This window comes from Triticum dicoccoides, chromosome 5B (genome assembly GCF_002162155.2).
Source record: "Triticum dicoccoides isolate Atlit2015 ecotype Zavitan chromosome 5B, WEW_v2.0, whole genome shotgun sequence".
NCBI lineage: Eukaryota > Viridiplantae > Streptophyta > Magnoliopsida > Poales > Poaceae > Triticum > Triticum dicoccoides.
Genome location: NC_041389.1, coordinates 706,973,611 through 706,977,301, shown reverse-complemented (window position 1 = coordinate 706,977,301; position 3,691 = coordinate 706,973,611).

Below are 3,691 nucleotides of genomic sequence, written 5' to 3'. Positions count from 1 at the left end.
TCTGATCAAGGCGACGAGAAGTACGTCCCCTAGCTAGCTCTGATCAAGCGAAGGCGATTCAATATGGCCGGCCATGACGAGCTCTTTCCCGTCGGCTCCGCCTTCAGTCCCCAGGATCACGAGCTCATCAACCAGTTCCTCCGCCCGAGGATCACCGGAGCAGACCGCGGCCGCTTCAGCAGCTTCATCCACGAAGACGACGTCTACTCCGCGCCACCCGGGGACCTCATCGAGAACCGTGCCCACGCGCCTGGCTCCGACAAGGACGACGGGAAAGGAGGCGTGTGGTACTTCTTCTCACCGGTCCGTCGTCACAAGACCAAAGGTGGCCGCAGCGGGAGGCGACAGCGCGTCGTCGACGACGACGAGGGTTACAACTGGCACTCCGAGAAGAGCCATCCCGTGCTAGACACTCAAGGTAAACGGGTCGGCCTCATCGACCATCTTTCCTTTGGGATCAAGAGGCCTGGAGCAGCCAGAACCAGGGTTGGGTGGTGCATGAAGGAGTACGGCCTCGACCACGAGGAAGAACAAGACGGTGCGGCCGGAATGGTCCTATGCAAGATCTACGTCGGTAATCAACGCCCCTGGTTCCAAGAAGAAGAGGAAGGCGGCCGCCGAGGTCCAACATCCGGAGGCTCCACATCCCAAAACCCCACGCCGCCAAGAAATGACCATCCAAGAACAAGATGCCGCCGGCGGGACGCTTCGGGAGTTCGAGCGTTCGTTCATGTCCGACCGAGACGACGAGACGTTGCCCCCCAGAGTAGTGGACGACGGCAGCGTGGATCCAGGCGGGTTTTTCACGGACATGCTTGCAGAATTAGGACTGACGCTCCAGGGAAATACTAAGGCAGCCGAGCATGGCAGCGACTGTGCATTGGAGGAGTCCTTGGCCGGCAAACATGGCGACGTCCACCAAGGCGTCGAGACGGTGGAGGATGACGGCAGCTTCCAATGCACATGGGAGGAGCTGTTCGGCGACGACATGGAAGTGGCATGCCCTGCCCCGCCGACGGCGTCGTTGCACGTGAGGACCGAGTGTCCGTGTGTGTGAAGGAAAGTGCGGAATTTGCATCCGAGTGTGCGTGTATGTCTTGTTGATTGCACATTCTTGATGAACAAGCCATGCATATATGTGCAGCAGATTAAGTAATTGATATTCTTTTATCATATATTCATATTAGACTACGTAATGATTAGTGATACAATTCCTCTGTTCCTAAGCGTGAAATAAATACTTGACGAATCAAAAACAAAATCCTGTCTGATGAGATCGGTGCATGTACTTTGCTGCAAGAACACCTAGCTCTAAAGCATTATGATCATTGAAAAGTTTAAGCATTCCTTTTTTTTTTTGTGAACAGCCTAATCCCAGCCATTTCCATTAGTCCTCATAAAGGATATACATCTGCCCAGCATACAAAGGTATCGAGGAAATGAGAACAGGAAGAAATGGGTTTAAAGCACTAACAAGAAACCCACCGTGCATTGACATTGGTGGGAAGAAATGGGTTTAAAGCACTAAGAAGAAAGGCATCATTTGGCGGGTGGGGGATTGTACTTGCTGGGATACTTCCAAAATGCCTTTTACCTCATCCGCCACCACCGCATTGTAGTTGTCAGGGAAGAGGATGGAACACTTTTTGGGGTTTATAAGTTGACCCGTCGCTGAAATGTAAGTGTTCAACAAACCGTTGACAATGCTAGCTTGCTGGCTCGAAGCCTCAAAGAACAATAATGTATCATCCACAAATAGTAAGTGAGATATCACCGGAGCACCTCGACAAATGGTCACTCCCCTTAATTCACCACTCTCAACAGAGCTGGTAATCAGAGCAGACAAGGTGTCAGCGACAAAAAGAAATAGAAATGGGGACAGCGGATCACCTTGTCGAATCCCTCTCGACGGGGAGAAAACCTCAAGCAACTTTCCATTGAATTTCACAGAATATGTGACCGATTTCACACAAGCCATCATCCACTTGATCCACGTTGCAGAGAAACCCCATCTGCCCAAGGCCTTCTCTGGAAGTCCCAATCCACCCGGTCATACGCCTTAGACAAGTCCAACCTGTATGCACACGCAACCGGATTATTATTCTTGAGAGTCTGAATATGATTGATACACTCAAAAGCTATAATCAAGTTATCCGAGATAAGCCGTCCGGGTATAAAAGCACTTTGGTTTTCTGAAATTAGTTCCGCCAACAGAGGACGTAGCCGGTTCACCAAGCACTTAGACACAATCTTGTAGATCACGTTACACAAACTTATTGGACTAAAATCCTTGAGCTCCTTAGGAAACCGAACCTTCGGAATTAGTACAAATAGCCGTATCATTCACACCCTCCGGCATGACTCATGTATCAAAAATTTCCATAACTGCCGCTGTAATCTCCCCCTTCATAACAGCCCAATCCCGCTGATAGAACCGAGCAGGAAACCCATCCGTACCTGGTGCTTTTAGCGGTCCAATTTGGAACAGCGCATCGGACACCTCTTCCACAGTGAACGGCCTACACAAAGTTGTGTTCATCTCTTGTGTAACTTTTGGTGTTATCCTCTCCAGGACCACCTCCGGGGAGAGGGTCGGGTCCTTTGTGAACACCTCCTTAAAGTATGAGGTGGCCATCAACTCCATCTCAGAGGGGGACGAGCACCACGTCCCATCAGTACGTCTCAGACGTTGAATATAATTGCGACGCGCGCGCCACACAGCCCGCCGATGGAGGTACATAGTGTTCCTCTCACCTTCCTTGAGCGATGTGATTCGTGAACGCTGCAGCCACAACATCTCTTCACGATACAATAACTCGTCCAGTTGATACATCTTCTGTCTTATGGCTGCCCTGTCCGCATCTTGAAGCTGCAAGTCAGCTAGTTCAGTGTGCAACTTTTCAATCTCGGTCATGAGATGGCCGAAATTTGCCTTGCTCCATGCTCGCAGCCGCTGCATCATCTCCTTCAGGGCATCACGAACTGACCCCAGATGCCCGTTTGGTTTACTTTTGCCCCAACTTTCAACAATCACTGCCTCCCTATATCTTGAACTGGCGAGAGAGACCATAGCAAGGAAGGCCAGCAAGGTCGGAGTGGTGGACCGGTGGTGTCGTCGTGGCAGCATCGCGTGCTAGTTCCGTTCGAAAACTCGTATCAAGCAGCCTAGTGTAGTGCTAATCGGACTTTTTTTTGTTACAACAACCACAAAAGTTATATCTACCTTGTACTCTAATCAAATATAATGAATAATCTCTTGCTTGAAATAAAAACTACATCATGTATTTAGCCAAATTATCTTTAAGCTACTTCAGGAAACTATTAAGCTACCCATGTACTACAAAACTAATAAACTTAATAGATATCATCAAAAAAAGAAAAAAAATATTTAGTAGAAGTTTAAGCTCTAATGACCATTTAGGATGGAATCGAAAATTGCATAAAAATTAGTTTATCTCTTTTGTTTGGCAGTTGATTATTTAAGGTTTGACAATACACTCCTTGTACCGATGAAATTTGACCGAGTACCTTTGGCCTCCCAGGAGCCATTCGGAGGATTGGAAGGTGCAAAAAGAATTCATGGGTTTTCTTTGGCATTGAGACGCATCATTAAGCCCCGGCAATACGGGAGCATTTGTTGCTCTGAAATTAGCAACACTATAATAATCATCAATAAAGTCTTCTATCGTGC